This window comes from Sphaerodactylus townsendi, linkage group LG17, assembly GCF_021028975.2.
Source record: "Sphaerodactylus townsendi isolate TG3544 linkage group LG17, MPM_Stown_v2.3, whole genome shotgun sequence".
NCBI lineage: Eukaryota > Metazoa > Chordata > Lepidosauria > Squamata > Sphaerodactylidae > Sphaerodactylus > Sphaerodactylus townsendi.
The window spans coordinates 1,011,430-1,028,334 of NC_059441.1; the positions used below are offsets into that span (position 1 = coordinate 1,011,430).

Sequence of the window (16,905 nt, forward strand, 5' to 3'; positions counted from 1 at the left end):
GAGATATGATGTGCCAGAAGTCCTTGCGATATTTTATAGTTTTATGTAAATGTGCTTGTTTTTAAACCTGTCTATTTATCTGTGCAGATATATATATTTTTTAAAGGTTTGGGGGCTGGGGGTTGCTCTGGACATTTTTATCTTTCCCATTAGCGATGAGATCAAATTCACACGGGTGCTGCAAAGAGCGAAGAGGGTTACACTCATCCTAGCAGTCGACCGCTTTGCACGCTTTTAAAACGCCTGCTTTCCCACCCTTTCCCTCGTCCTCCGTATGAGCTGATTACGGGCTTTTGAAAAGGAAACTCTGCTTTGCTTCAACTGGCCTTTACTTTTCCTCCTGTCTTCTGCTCTCTCGCTCACCAAAACCGCTTCTGCAGGCTGCATCAGAACGCCGAGGAGACTGGGAAGTCCCGCCGGTGCGGCAGACCAATGCTTTGTTCCTGGCAACTCACCTGGCTTCAGAACGGCACGGGGGATCAGTCCAGGTATTGCCCTCCCCAATTCCACGCAGCTTTTGGGTAGCAACTTTTGGTAGCAACCCAACTCTATGCTTCTACGGTTCTATGATTCTGAGTACGGAGAAAGAGTTAAGCAACTCCGCTGCTCAAAAGCGTCCCCTCCCGCTGCAGTTTTGCTTACCAAAAGGCTTCTGCTAGGCTCTTTTGCAGTAAAAAATGTACTAAAAGGGCATGAAACCCTTTGAATCAGCTTTGCACGGAACTTGTCTGTGTGAGCTACAAATCTACTATATTAGTGCAAAGCTTCATGAATAATTGAATGGGTATCAGAGAGAACAGCGAACATAGTTTGGGATCAGTGGAGCTGCAAGCCGTACTGACAGGGAGAAATGGAAGTTCTTGAATAGTTGAAAAGCATTTTCCTGGTCACGCAGCAGCCTGTGTTTTGAAGGGCTCGCACACTCCCGTGTCACTTTGGCAAACTTTCGGCGTTAACGTGGGCGTCTTCTTTCTCTCTTGTGCTTTTCGTCAGGTGATAACCTCCACCAACGGTGAGTTGAACATCGACGAACCGCCAGGAGTCCCTTCCAATACCCAAATTGCAGAGCGCACCGAAGTGGAAGTAGTGGAGGAAGCTAAGTATGTCTGCCGCACAAGCAAGTTTCCCTCTATGCCGTCTTGTGTGCGTCAGAAACATTTCGTGTTTCCCTGTGTTTGACGCCTACATCCATAACCTTGCCCTCAAACATTCCATTTTTGTTTTTGTTTTGTTTTCTTTTGCATGACGGTCACAGCAGTGCTGGTGACGTTAGAGCTGCCTTTCACCTGCCGTGCCTAGATAAACGTGACTTTTGACCCCAGCATGCATTGCGAGCTAGACGGACACCGTTCAGAAGGATATGCAAAGTGCCATGTTGTAGTTTCTTCAGTAAAACTCTCTCTAACCGAACCTGTCCGTAGCTCAATATATTACATAACTAGCGTAGCTTTTGTCTAGGGATACAGGCATCTTTTAGAAGCCGGGGATCCTTTTACCCTCTCAGACTTAAAACCTGTGGGTGAGTGGCTTTGGTCTGTAACATACTTGCAAAAATTGTTCTTGGACTGTAAGTAACCTTTGGGGTCGTCACAGAAATTACGTGTTGTTTTGTAAATCGCTTGCTGTGTGTTAGAAACTGTGTGTCGGTGAGGGGCTAAAGAAGTTTAATGTCTCAGCTGTCACTTTCAGTCTCTCATCCGGTGGCGTTCTTCACACTCTGTCACCTCTTCACAAATCCCGATGCGGGGTCTTCACCTGGAGGTCACCGGTCCTTTCCTTTTTCTTTATAAAGAAGCTGGGCGTGTTGCTTAGGAACCATCATAGGGAGAGGAATTCCGCAAAGGGGTTGCGCGTTCAGGGCATGAAAACTTCTTTTTCAGTGGCGTAGTGGCTAACAGCAGGTGTGCTCTGATCTGGAGGAACCGGGTTTGATTCCCCGCTCTGCCACTTGAGCTGTGGAGGCTTATCTGGGGAATTCAGATTAGCCTGTACACTCCCACCCACGCCAGCTGGGTGACCTTGGGCTAGTCACAGCTTCTCGGAGCTCTCTCGGCCCCACCTACCTCACAGGGTGTTTGTTGTGAGGGGGGGAGGGCAAGGAGATTGTAAGCCCCTTTGAGTCTCCTGCAGGAGAGAAAGGGGGGGATATAAATCCAAACTCGTCTTCTTCTTCTTAACCGACTCAGTCTGCAACAAACGTCCTTCAGTGATCAGAGTAGCACTGGGTGGACCCTGAGGGCAAAAATCATGATCCTCAGTCTCCTGGGGAAATGTAGCCTGAGATGATCCCTACCTGCATGCCAGAAAAGCAGATCTACCTGTAATCTAGAGTCGGGCCTCAGCACAGGATCACTTGCTGGCTTGCTGTTGCTGTATTCCTTGAGTTTTGCCTCCGTCTCCATTGCTAAATCCCTGTAACTGCCTTCAGTTTTGGAGAGGCAGTTAAGGTGGAGAGGGAAAATAGGTGTTTTACAAATAAATGGTTGGGGCCAACCTGATATGTGCTTTCCCAGTTGAGGGCTTAGTTTTTGTCCGTTTTAGGCTGGAATACAGTCTTAGGCTGTGAGACTCTTCCCATAGAGCAGCAGTGGCATAGTGGTTAAGAGCAGGTGTACTCTGATCTGGAGGAACCGGGTTTGATTTCCTGCTCTGCCGTCTGAGCTGTGGCGGCTTATCTGGTGAACCAGAAGTGTTTCCGCACTCCTACATGCCAGCTGGGTGACCTTGGGCTAGTCACAGTTCTTCAGAGCTCTCTCAGCCCCACCTACCTCACAAGGTGTCTATTGTGGGGAGAGGAAGGGAAAGGAGTTTGTAAGCCTCTTTGAGTCTCCTACAGGAGAGAAAGGGGGGATATAAATCCAAACTCTTCTTCTTCTTCTCCAGTTTGACTACTGCCTCTGAATCCTTGTGCAACTAGTAGGACCGGCTTCCAGCAAATGCTATTCCTGTAGGCTGAGTATCAATATTTGCAAATCTCTCTGGGGAACAGGTTTCCCAAAGCACACTGCTACGCAAAAAAGGTTTCTAAAATAATTATTGGCTCTGATAGCGCAACGTCAGCTAAGCTCAGTCGAGGTCACCTTCCCAACAATTCAAAGGCCAAGACTGACCTTGAGGAAACTCTCTTGTGGTGAACGTACTGCTGACCCTCAGCACAAGTTATGCATGCTTATTGTGAATTAAATCTTCATAATTTCATGCATGCGTGCTGAGGATTGAATTTCAGAGGGTGGCTAGATTCAAGTCCTGTTGCACTTTACAGACCAATAAGAGTTTCAGGGTATAAGCTTTCGAGAGTCTTAAGTTTTCAGACACTAGTAGGAACGAAGATCTCTAAGTCTTGACATTCCACTCAGAAGGCAGGAGGTTTGTTGCAAAGAATGCTTGCAAAGGGCTTCCTCAGACACAGAAAACTTCAATGGGAAATGACAGTGTGAGATACAAGTCCAGAATAATGGACCTCCCTGAAGTGAATAGGGACAGAGGGCTCTCATCTCACTACAGGTGCTAATTTCCCACCTCCAATCATGGTCCCTCTGCTCTAATGTAGTCAGTGGTGCAGTGGTTAAGAGCAGGTGCATTCTGATCTGGAGGAACTGGGTTTGATTCCCTGCTCTGACGCTTGAGCTGTGGAGGCTTATCTGGGGAATTCACATTAGCCTGTGCACTCCCACACACGGCCAGCTGGGTGACCTTGGGCTAGTCGCAGCTTTTCGGAGCTCTCTCAGCCCCACCCACCTCACAGGGTGTTTGTTGTGAGGGGGGAAGGGCAAGAAGATAGTAAGCTCCTTTGAGTCTCCTGCAGGAGAGAAAAGGGGGATATAAATCCAAACTCTTCTTCTTCTTCTTCTTGTGCAAAGATCAGATTGGGCGATCAATTTTTATGTACTTGTGAGTTTGTCGACTTGGGCACTGAACTTTTGCAAAGCCAAGAAACTGTGTTCAGTTTTTCTTTCTAATCAGGACGTGGCCTTCCCGCTTGATCACCTTGTGCTCTTTTGGCGATTACAGATCAGCGGTAGAGCACCTGTTCTGCCCGCAGAAGATCCAAAGTCCAGTCTGTGGCATCTCCGGTTGCAGGTTCTCTCAGGTGGCAGACGTTGGGAAAGATCTGAGATCTGGCCGTTTCAGCCCTTTCCACACCAAATCTCCTTTGGTTGCCTTTAGCGTATTCCTTTACTACCCTCAGTTTCACATTTCTTTGCCCAATCAGCTTCACATCACTGACTCTTAGGCCCCTTCCGCACATGCAGAATAATGCAGTTTCAATCCACTTTCAGTGCACTTTGCAGCTGTGCGGAACAGCAAAATCCACTTGCAAACAGTTGTGAAAGTGGATTGAAAGTGCATTATTCTGCATGTGCGGAAGGGGCCTAAGAGTCAGTATGGTGAAGCTGATTTGGCAAAGAAATGTGAAACCGAGGGTAGTAAAGGAATACACTCACCACATTTGAGGCTCTTCTGTATATCCTTACCTTCATATTGTGCTGTTTATCGCTGTCACTCACTCTGTTATTTTTCATTACTTTGCCCCGGCTGCCTGTTAAAACCTGGCTGTTTGCTCCACCTGCTTCTGCTGTGTTCTTGTGGCTTGCTATTTTTAACGCTATTACATTCCCAAATCCCTCTTTTCACCCAGGCTCTCAGCTTCTGAACAATTCCCGCTTCTGGTTCCTTTGCTGAGGCTTTCTCCTGCGTGCCCTGTCCGTCTTGAGCATAGGTGTCAAACTCGCGGCCCTCCAGATGTTATGGATTACATTATGCTGGCAGGGGATGATGGGAACTGTAGTCCATAACATCTGGAGGGCCGCGAGTTTGACACCTGTGGTCTTGAGCATCTTAATGAGAATAGCGCTATTGGTCATGGAGCAGGAACTGAGTGTTAGAGAACCTGCTTGCCGTTCAGAAGGTCGCAGGCTCGATCCCTGGTCTCTCCAGTGAAGGGTCAGGTGACGAGAAGGAACTCTACCTAATACCTTGGAGAGCCGCTGCCAGTCGCATACCCAAGACTGAACTTGATAGGTCAAGAGTATGCTTTAGCACAGGGGTCTGCACCCTGCGGCTCTCCAGATGTTCATGGACTACAGATCCCATCAGCCCCTGCCAGGATGGCCAATTGGGAATTGTAGTCCATGAACATCTGGAGAGCCGCAGGTTGCAGACCCCTGTTTAACAGAAGGGAGCTTCCTGTGTGCGTGTATCCTCTTCCTGACTCTGCCTCCTGGAGGGGTTTAGTATTCCACCCCTATCCCCATGGCTGTAAACCTGGGGTCACTTGAATGCTTCCCTTGTTTAACCCTTTGAATGCCAGCCTGGCCTTCTCTTCTGCTGATCCGAGATCTGCCCCTTCCCGCCTCTGTTTCATGATATTAGAGACCCTTGTCCTCTCTTTGCTGGCCGGTTCCTCTGGAAAAGCCCAGCTCCGATTATGAAGAGATTGTCCTCTCTCGGCTTCATCTCCGTAAATGCGTTTACATTTCCTTAACTGTGTCACTGCATTTCTCTTTTTTTAGTCCATCCAGTGGTTCTCAACCTGTGGGTCATGACCCCTCTGGGGGTCGAACGACCCTTTCACAGGGGTCGCCTAAGACCATCGGAAAACACATATTTCCGATGGTCTTAGGAACCGAGACACAAATAATGTTATGGTTGGGGGTCACCACAACATGAGGAACTGTATTAAAGGATCGTGGCATTAGGAAGATTGAGAACCACTGTGTTAGACTCTCCATCTCTGCTTTTTTTCCGGTCCTTGCAAAGCTTTCATTGGCCCTGCTCTTCCACTGACTCTCCCGTCGTTTCTCTGTCATCTGTGCCCTCTCCACCTGTCAGCCCCCACCAGGCAAGGAGACTATTCCTTCTGCCTTCTCAGAACATGCTGATAGCTAAATAACAAGGTAGCCATGGTTGCCTTAAGTCTGACCACTCCCAAAGCATTTGGGCCGGCCTGAGGGGAGAGCGCCTCCTCGGATCACAAGCGCTTTTAATTTCGATGTATCGTCGAAGGCTTTCACGGCCGGAATCACTAGGGTGTTTTGGGTTGTCTGGGATGTACGGCCGTGTTCCAGTAGCATTCTCTCCTGACGTTTCGCCTGCATCTGTGGCTGGCATCTTCAGAAGATCTGATGGTAGTAAAGCAAGCGGAGAATATATACCTGTAGAATGTCCAGGGTGGGAGAAGAACGATTTACACTGGTTAAAAGTGCCCTTTTAAGTGCCACTTGTTAACAAATGCAAATGGTTCTTCTCCCACCCTTAGCATTCCACAGGTATATATTCTCCGTTTGCTTTACTACCATCAGATCCTCTGAAGATGCCAGCCACAGATGCAGGAGAAACGTCAGGAGAGAATGCCCCTGGAACACGGCCAGGCAGCCCAGAAAACCCACACTACCCTAGCTTTTAATTTCCTTCTCAGCTGGGTGTAGAAGGAAAGAGTTTTGACCAGCTGCCATGTCCCGTCAAAGCCCCGAGGCCTTTTCCCCGAGGCCCTTCGCAGCTGTCTTTAGCATTACCTTGGAAACTTGTGCTCTATTCTGAAGCTTTTAGACATTGTATTGTCGAAGGCTTTCACGGCCGGAATCACTTGGGTGCTGTGTGGTTTCCGGGCTGTATGGCCGTGTTCTAGCAGCATTCTCTCCTGAAGATCCTCTGAAGATGCCAGCCACAGATGCAGGCGAAACGTCAGGAGAGAATGCTGCTAGAACACGGCCATACAGCCCGGAAACCACACAGCACCCACTTTTAGACATTTCTTCTGCTCCCATGGCTAAACACCCTTCAAAGCCCTCTCCCTTTAACAGTGATATTCTGGTGCCCCGGCATAGTTTTGTCTTGGGCTGTCTGGAAAGCTTGGTCTCATTTTTATCTCTGCAACCAGCCAGTCGTGGTGTTTTTCCCAAGCCGGCTGCAGGAGGTTCAGGTGGAACCAGACAAGGCGGGTAGACCGTGGCGGGCGGCTGCAGAAGCAACGCTGCATGCTTGCATGACTCGCCATGCCATGCTTCCTCATCTCACGTCTGAACGATAAATGGCTCTTCCTCCTTTTTTATGTGTTTTTATTTGTCTTTCTTTCCTTTTTCCCCTCCCCCTCTCTTCACATTTCTCTGTAGCTGCCTGAAAATACTCAACTTGTGGTGAGTCGCTCTCTGTAGTCCACGCAGATGGGGAGTGAATCAGAGTAGGTGACGGTTGGCTAGATGAAGCCCAGACAGTGATGGGGGAGTTGGGGCCGGGGGAATTTATGGATGAGGCCCTGTTCTTGTACATGGACCTGTACTTCTCCCTCTTTTTATAAACAACAACATAGACTTTAATTTATGGTCAAGCATCTCAGGAGAGAAGATGCTTGTGCTGTGGTAGCAGTGTGGCGTAGTGGTTAAGAGCGGGTGGATTCTAATCTGGAGAACCGGGGTTGATTCCCCACTCCTCCACCTGAGCGGCAGAGGCTTATCTGGTGAACCAGATGGGCTTCCGCACGCCTACATTCCTGCTGGGTGACCTTGGGCTAGTCCCAGTTCTTTGGAGCTCTCTCAGACACAAGGTGTCTGTTGTGGGATGAGGAAGGGAAAGGAACTTGTGAGCCACCTTGAGTCTCCTTACAAGAGGGAAAGGTGGAGTATAATTTCAAAACTCTTATTCTCGTCTTTAAAAAATCTGCACTGCCAATCAAATCTCCAATGGCCAATCAGCAGCCTTTCTGGGCAACAGCCCCATCCGGCCCCACCCACTTTCTAAAAATCAGAGAAGGTGTCCATGGTACCCAGAGGCACCACGTTGAGGACTCCTGCTCTGACCACTGGGCAGTTTCTTTCAAGCCTTTACATTACCTTGCAACACTGCAATGACTGATATAGCTGAGACTGGCAGACTGCTTACCTTGGTTTCGCCATGGCTGGGGAGGTCCGCTGTGTGCGAACAGGAAGTCCTCAGGAAGAAAGAGAATCTTTAACCTGTTGCATAATGGACGATGCAGATCCACTGGGTAGTTGCAGATGCAAATAGTCATATCCTGCAGTTTTGGGGAAGAGGGGTGGCAGCGTTGAAGCCTCTTCATTACAGAGGCAGGGTAGCTCGTTGTGGGGAGAGGTCAGGATACCGCAGACATGGCACCAAGAGGAGATCCACCATACTTGTCCTGATGCAGGAAGTAGCAACTTCATGGTTCCTGCCACGTCCTAGACTGACCGTGCCAGTTTTTTTTTAAGAGAGAGGAAAGAAGTCAGTTTCTTCCAGTGGGAGGAAATGGTAGCCTTTTTTCTAGAGAGCCAGGTATGTTTGTGGAAGAGAGGAACCTTTGGAAGAACTGGGATTTCATGACAAAAGCTGTCCAGTCAGATGCCTCCGGTCCTGGACTCGACCCCACTGAGGTCACAGTTCTGGTTCCTGGTCTTTCTGACACTGGGGCCTGACGCTAGGTGACTTCTCATCACGTGACTTATTTGTGGCAACGGGGGGTCCCAAGTCTGGAAAGACTGAAGACCAGGGTTTCAGGCATCATCTTGCCACATTGTCCGGTGCCTTGAAATGGGTTCCCCTCTTTTTTTTCTGAAAGGGAAAAACAAAAGTTGATTTTGTTAGATTTGCTATCTGGTTTTTTTTTTTTTTAAAAAAAAGATCAATGTGGTAAGCTATGGAACACTGAATATTAACAAACCTGCAATCTAGTTTATACCCTCCTATACCCAAGACCAGGGGTCAGCAACCTTTACCACCCAAAGAGCCATTTGGACCCGTTTTCCACAGCCCCGAAGATCTACGGATCTGCCTCCGGTTCGGCCCCTCCACTCCCCTTTCTTTCCAGTGCTGGGAGGCAGAGGCGCTGGGCAGGGAAACCCCCTCTGCTCGATGGAGCAGGAAGTTGCCTGCGCTGTGGGGCACAGGGGTGATGGCGTCTGTGGCCTGCCCAGTGCCGCTGCCTCTCATGCTGCGGGAGGCAGCGGCACTGGGCAGGGAAACCCCCTCTGCTCCATCTGTGGGACAGAGGGGGGATGGCGGTCATGGCCTGCCTGGTGCCGCTGCCTTTCGCGCTGCAGGAGGCAGCGGCGCCAGGCAGGGAAACCCCCTCTGCCCGATGGAGCAGGCAGTTGCCTGCTCTGTGCGGCAGAGGGGGGATGGTGGCTGCAGGGATGGCAGAGGGGAGATGGCAGCTGCTCTGGAGGGAAAGGTGAGTAGAGGGGCGCGAAAAGCGGTGGCCTCACGCATGGAGCCGCCTCTGGTTCAGCCCCTCAACTCACCTTTCCTTCCAGCACTGCTCTGGAGGGCTGGAGGGACACGCCCACGCTACCCTCCGACCTCCAGGCCACTTGGAGCTGCAGTATAAGGCTGAAAGAGCCGCATGTGGCTCCAGAGCCGCAGGTTGCAGACCCCTGCCCAAGACGGTTTGTGGGTGTATGTCTTATTCTGGAGAGCTTCCAGTCAGAATATCCAGTACTGGCCCTGGCAGCCTGCTGGTCTGACTCCGTATGAAACAGCTTCATATGCATACAAGGTATTGCCATACAGTGAGCTCTCGAGTCACCGCTTCTTATGTCACGGCTCTTCTGCACAGCTCACGATGTGACTAACTGTCAGGTGTACCATTTTGTCATGTAGGGGGATCGTCACTTGGCTGGAGGCGTATCTAGGGAAAATGTAGCCCAGTGCAAAATCTGAGTTTTCCACTGCCACCCACCCTCTCCCCAGTGGGCAGCCGCCCTCCCCCACCACGACCGAACAACTTTTTTTGCACCAGGTCATCTCTTCCGGGGGGGAGGAGGAAGGGTGTGAGGGCCATTTTCCACCACCCCCACGTGACTAAACGGCCACAGCCTGGGGACATTTGACCCCATATGTCCCCCTGGGCGGTATACCCCTGCACTTGATGGTAACCCTTTCATCCCATTGGCCGTTAGTCAGCTTGCAGGCTCGATCCCTGGTCTCTCCAGTGAAAGGTCAGGTGACGAGAAGGAACTCTACCTAATACCTTGGAGAGCCGCTGCCAGTCTGAATACCCAAGGCTGAACTTGATAGGTCAAGAGTATGCTCTAGCACAGGGGTCTGCAACCTGCGGCTCTCCAGATGTTCATGGACTACAATTCCTATCAGTCCTTGCCAGCATGGCCAATTGGCTGATGGGAATTGTAGTCCCTGAACATCTGGAGAGCCGCAGGTTGCAGACTCCTGCATTAGAGTCTGCCTCCCCCAATAGCTGCTGTGGCCCAGGGTGGTTGTGTGCAGATGGGCGATGGTGAACGTGGGGGAACGGGTATGGGAGGAGCTGCCCAGTCCGCCCCGTCCTCCTGCACGATTCTGTTTGTCTTGCCTCATTTCATGACGCATTCGTTTCATAGGTGAAGGCCACCCAGGGTCCACTCCAGGCTTCTCATGAGAAACTGGTGTTGTCAGGTTCTGTGAAACGTCCGGCCCGGGTCATCTTTCAGCGGAGGCCATCCGCACAGCATGAGCCTTCACCTTTGCCTCTCCTGGGGGGGTCTTGCAGATCGTGTCTGTTGAGAGCTTCCTTCGCTTCTGCTGTTGTTTCGTTTTATCACTGATTAAAAATGCACCATGTCGAAACCTAGATATGTTGAGTTGTTTCTCTGCCACGTGTTTTGCCCCACGCTGAGAGCCAGCGTGGTGCAGTAGTGAAGAGCAGGTGGATTCCAATCTGGAGGACCGGGCTTGATTCCTCCACTCCGCCACCTGAGTGGCGGAGGCTTATCTGGTGAACCAGATGAATTTCCGCACTCCTACATCCCTGCTGGGTGACCTTGGGCTCGTCACAGTTCTCTCATCCCGACCTACTTCACAAGGTGTCTGTTGTGGGGAGAGGAAGGGAAAGGAGCTTGTCAGCCCCCTTGAGTCTCCTTACAGGAGAGAAAGGCGGGGTGTAAATCCAAACACTTCTTCTCTTCGTCTTCTCCTCCCCAAATTAAAAAAACAACAACATCAAGGATTCAAATCGTGCACCTCTGTTTTACAATGGAGAATTGGTGTATCTGTGTTTGCTTAATTTACATTACTTTATTTCGTTGAGATACACAGACTTCCTGTGAATCCTTGAAATGCTTTGGCCAGGCTGGGTGGCTTCCGTGGCTGTGCGCTTAACCTATGAATAGCAAGTTTCTGCCAAGCCAGTAAAGAGGCCGGCCTCTCCTTCCTATAAGGCCAAGAAGCTGTTCTTGAGGAGGGAGCAGCAGTAAGAGCTGTCCCAGTAAGAACTGTTCCTGTTTCCAGAGCCAGAGACCACCAGCATTAGGAGGTGCCTTTCAGGTCCGCCTTCTCATTTTGATATCTGTCAGATACACGCAGCTTCTTTTCTTTCCCATACAAATCAACAGAATCCACTCATTTCTGTAGGAGGGAAACCCAGTCCGTTATGTTGACACATTGCCCGCGTCCCAGGTTTTTTGTTTTTATTTGGTAAACTTCCTTCATTTAAAAAAAAACCACCAGCCTAGAAGAAGATAGCATGTGATCGTATCTACCCGCAGGCAGAGGGTGAGATATGCTAATGCCAGCAGCGCATTTCTCAGTATTTTGTGTCGTGAGTCGCACCAAACTGGCTGTTATGATATTAACATTGCACTGGGTAGCAAATTTTGTTTGCAGTCACGCCAGCTGCCTTTGCTCCTCTTGTCTGTTCAGCACATGGGGCTTCTTGTCTTCCCCGGCCTTTACCTTTTCCTTGCATGATGCTGGGGGGCTATTGCCACGGCGTCCTGTTTTTGCAGGGGCTCTTGGTTGTAGTTCTGTTCTCCAGAACATCGGATGTGCCTCCTAGTTGTCTGCAACAGTGGTCGATTCTCTGTTCTGGTTGCAAGTGAAGAACAGCCAAGGCCTCTCTCTCCTTGTTTTTCTTAATGGCTCTTGGAAGGCTCTCAGCTGATTTTCTGAGATCCAGCGTGGTGTAGTGGTTAAGAGCAGGTGCGCTCTAATCTGGAGGAACCGGGTTTGATTCCCTGCTCTGCCACTTGAGCTGTGGACGCTTATCTGGTGAACCAGATTAGTTTGTGCACTCCCACACACGCCAGCTGGGTGACCTTGGGCTGGTCACAGTTTTTCGGAGCTCTCTCAGCCCCAGCCACCTCACAGGGTGTTTGTTGTGGCAGGGGGAGGGAGGAAAGGAGATTGTAAGCCTCTTTGAGTTTCCTTAAAGGAGAGAAAGGAGGGATATAAATCCAAACTCTTCTTCTTCCTCTAACTGGAAGGCACCAAGATATGGGATGAGAACTACTGCTTGGAATAGATTTTGTCAGACAAGCCAAAGACCAGCCCCATTCCACAAATATTGGGGAGGGGAATATTGAAGACCCTCAGTTAATTAATTCAGTGGAAAGAAGGGGGTGGGTATTTTAACCATATTCGGGGTAATTGGCAGAGGGGCTTCCTGGTCAATTTTTCGGTATTCAGGCAGTCAGTTGTGATTTTTTTAAAAGTTTGATTCTCTTTGATTAAATTCATGCATGTGCACATTGCCGGAATCTCAACGCAGGCATCTCCTTGCAAGGATTGATCAAAGAACACCGTGTCTTCTCCTGTGAGGTCCTAAAACCAGACACAATTAAAGTTCCTAAAACCAGACACAATAAAAGAAGCAGCAGTGGCGTAGGAGGTGAAGAGCTCGTGTATCTAATCTGGAGGAACTGGGTTTGATTCCCAGCTCTGCCGCCTGAGCTGTGGGAGGCTTATCTGGGGAATTCAGATTAGCCTGTGCACTCCCACGCACGCCAGCTGGGTGACCTTGGGCTAGTCACAGCTTCTCGGAGCTCTCTCAGCCCCACCTACCTCATAGGGTGTTTGTTGTGAGGGGGGAAGGGCAAGGAGATTGTAAACCCCTTTGAGTCTCCTGCAGGAGAGAAAGGGGAGATATAAATCCAAACTCTTCTTCTATACGTAACAAAACAGAACAGCAGTCTTTAATGGTCTATTTAAAAATAATTTTGGGAAATGGGAATACAGCATGTTCTTTGGGGCAGTAAAATACTGGTGTCGCCATAGCTTCCAAGAAGCAAACAAGTTGAAATCCCATCAGATTTGCCATTGAATGATCTGGGGGGCGGGGCTTCAATCTGACCATAAATCTTTAGCGAATCCACTAATAATGGAGGTAAAAACTGGGAGGTAAAACTGGAAGGTAAAAATCTCTGCTGCCTTATTAAGCATGCTTTAGCCGTGTGATTCCTTGTTTGCTACTTTGAAAATGCCAGATCTCCACCCTACATCTTATTTGAGGCAGAGTCCTCTGTTCCAGTTGTCACGTTACCATTTTCAGTCATTTTGCCCTGCTCCATCTTCAGTCTCTTAACTGCATTTCTGTAGCTGCCAGCTTTCCTCAGCATGCCCTTCCCCTTGGCTGTGCTTTCACTGGCATCTCCCAAAAGAGTCTTCTTTCCTCTGATTTCCCACAGTAGCTGTTGGCCCCAGTTTGTGTCTGTAAGCGTCCTCCTTGTCCATACACAGCATTCTGCCGTGTTAGGTTCCCACAACGTGAACCGCTCCCTCTGTTTCTACAGCGCTTGGTTTTAAAAACAGGCCATTCCGCAAGCTCTCCTTGCCCTGCTGGTCAGAGACCGTGAGCTGCTTGAGGGAAACGCTAGTTTAGCTGTCAGCCAGAGTGATGCCTACTGATTTTTTTTGAATGTTCATAATAAGGAGAGTTGGAGCAAGAGGCCCCCCCATCCTAGTTCATCAGTCATTGTAGGAGAGGGGGGTGGCGGCAGAATGGGTTATGGGGGAGCACGTGCGTGACAATGTCAGCTCATTCCATTCCCACGGTGGGGAAGGAGAGGGCTTGCTTGAAGCCCCCCCTGCTGCGGGCCCTGTATTGATTTCCTCTGTTCTTTGTGCTGCAGGTGCTGCTGCTTCTATAAGAGGAAAAGGAGGAAGTCTTCCCAGCGCCACAAGTGACAGGCGTCTCCTTGAGGTCTCTGGGGGACTTTGTTTACCTGCCGTTCCTGCCACGTCTTATTGAACGGGGCTCCTCTTGGGGAGAGGATGAGAAACAAGGGACATCTTAAACCAAAAAAAGAAAGAAAGAGAGAGAGAGAGGAAAAAAAGGGGGGCAGAATTCCAAAATAAACACTCAGGTGGATACCCTCACCGGTCTCCCTCGCTCACTGAAAATCGTTTTGGAATTGGGATTGCATCCTCTCGGGCCACTGCGGGCCCACATGCCGGAAGTCTTGGCCGGCTGGCTGGCCACCTTCCTCTCCGTGCAAAGATTCGGCAAGGGAGGGGGACGTTCCTGGCGAATGCACTTTGCGGTTCCTCCTCCCTTTTCCTGGTTTTCTTTTTTTTTGGTTCTCGGCGTGATTCCCTCGACCCCCGCACTGGCAGAGGAGCTTGACTGACCGTGGGGCCAAGTTGGTGGCAGCGGTGGCGGAAGGAAGATGCTGTCGCCGGGAGGGCAGCACAATTCCTCGTCCTCCGATTCGCTTAGAGAAAGTTGCCTCCGCAACTAAGAACCCGGTCCTCTTTTGGTCGCCTTCCGGCAAATTCCATGGCAGTAAGAGAAATTGCAATCTTCCAGTTGCCTTGATTTTACTGGTTTCTGTGATGTCTCCCTTCTTGGAATGGTTACGGAGAAGTTTTGATTGTTCTGACGGGACTGTGGTTGTCGTTGCACTTTTTAATTTTTTTTTTAAGCATTGTTGTATGAATATGGTGTAAGGGGGTGGGTGTCCCCCCCCCCACCTCATGGGTCTGAATGATTGAACACACCTTCAGCTTGTATTCAGCAAGTGCAAAGCTCTCCCTTTCACTACGTTTTCCCGCACAGTTTCGATTCTCTTAGGAGCACTCTGGGATTTCTAGATCCTCCTATTTTGGTCGTGCACTGAAGCTTACTTGAATTTTCAGCTGCCTGCTCTGGCTGTCAGTGGACACCCCCTCATCGCGGTTTTTTTCCCCTCCAACGGTGCCTGACCTCACTCGCTTGGAACTGTGGGGGCCTTTCTGTCGGTGCAGCGTGGAGAGAAGTTGGCTGGGTGCAGAGATGCCAATTCAGGTTGTACGATGAGCGTAAATGGAAAAGCTGGGCATTTTGGGTGGCAGGGAAATGAAGCTTGGGATAAACTTTTGTCACTGCCTTAGACTCCCTTCTCTGCTCAGTCCTGGCCAAGATTTTTGATGCCCTAAAACAGGGGTCTGCAACCTGCGGCTCTCCAGATGTTTGTGGACTACAAATTCCATCAGCCCCTATCAGCATGGCCAATTGGCCATGGGATTTATAGTCCACGAACATCTGGAGAGCCGCAGGTTGCAGACCCCTGTCCTAAAAAGACATGGCAGAGTCATTGTGTGCAGGGCTAGGGCTTCTTAAGACATGTTCCCAAGAACCAGGAATGCGATGCTAATGGAATTGGCCACCTTGCATTTGTCCTGAGCGGGAAATGGCAGACTTTCACTCTGCACCCTTTGGAGATGGCTCCGGATAAGCGTGGCAAATTTGGGAGCTTCTCCAGAAAGTCCAGGAGTATGATAGGTGGATGTTGACTTGGCAAGGCTTCTGGGCTTTTGATGTCCAATTTCAACGTACCCCCTCTGCTCAGCAGCAAGACAGCATTTGAATTTGCTCAATAACGTTTCTGGCTCCTCGGAAAGGAAACTGCCTCTATGATCTTCCTGTGCTTGGAGCGCTGCTTAGAAACATACATTCTTCTTCAGCTATTGACCACAACAGTTGCTCCTGACTTAGAATGTTTCCAGCGCTGTCTGCTAAAATGAACCTTCCCGTCCACCTTCATCATAGGAAAAATCACAGCCCGATCTTTTGAGAAGGGAAATGCAGAAAGCTATGAGAGGAGCTCCAGCCGTGTCTGTGTTGGGCTCTGCCAAGCGCCAGTCAAATTAAACTCTGCCCTCTCCCAATCCTCCGCTAAGTGCCTGGCACTTGAATTTGAAGGAGATACTCTTCTTCCACTTCACGTTGGCATTCTTGTTCTTCTCTTGTCAAGGAGTCGCTTTGACTTCTGCACCTGTTTTGTAAACTGTATTTTAAACACTTCTTTTGGGAGGAAAAGTTTGGCTGCGTTTCATTTGAGGCCTTCATGACCAGTGACTTTTATACAAAATCTCTTACCGATTTTGCTTCCAGTCCATTTGTAGGGATGTTTTTTTTTTTTTTTAAATGGTTGAAAGTTCAAAGTTGTGCATATGCGTTATGGGAAACTCCCTACCCTTTAATCAGGCTGATGAATGTTGAAATGTCCAAAGCCTGTGTTTGGAGCTCTTCAGAGGGCAAAAGATGTGTGAAACAACAGCCTGGGACCCTCAGAATAAAACTGGATGATAAGGAGCCCTTGCAGGAACGGGAGAGGTTTCATGTCCCTTATAGGACTCCCCTCTCTATCATTTTGGACGGCAAGCATCATCATCAAAGCAGAGCATCAGCGAAACGTTGGCCCATCTCATGCTAGCCAGTGCTTCTTTCCAGAATCTTACGATCTCATCTGTGATGCAGCTTTGGGCTACGGCTGGGGAATCTTGTGCTATTTCTTGTCCTGTCTCTTGCTCTTGTTCCCTTCTTGGCCACTGAGCTGTTTTAAAGTGCCACAATCTGCAACAGCATGACTCATTTTCTTCTCTCTAGGGCCAGTGGTAGTGAACCTTTGGCACTCCAGATGTTATGGACTACAATTCCCATCAGCCCCTGCCAGCATGGCCAATTGGCTATGCTGGAAGGGGCTGATGGGAATTGTAGTCCATAACATCTGGAGTGCCAAAGGTTCACTACCACGGCTCTAGGCTGTCCCAGTTCTAAACCGGTGGCAGCTTTTGCCTCTGATAATGAGGAGCCTCGCTTCAGTCTTCATCCTCAGCGCAATTGGCATTCCCACCCTCCTTGTGTTTCTTTACAAGTGACAATGCATGCTACTTGATTAAGACGACTGCCTCACGTAAAGGTTTCCTGCAAGGTGATCT

General features: G+C 49.6%; 1 long non-coding RNA gene across 1 annotated transcript; it reads left to right on the plus strand.

Annotated features, from left to right (window-relative positions):
* The first annotated feature begins 377 nt into the window (after window positions 1-377).
* LOC125446139 lies at window positions 378-15,108 on the plus strand. The gene is made up of 3 exons (XR_007246373.1): window positions 378-488; window positions 994-1,100; window positions 13,836-15,108. It is a non-coding gene; the product is annotated as an uncharacterized LOC125446139 (long non-coding RNA).
* Window positions 15,109-16,905: the final 1,797 nt, after the last annotated feature.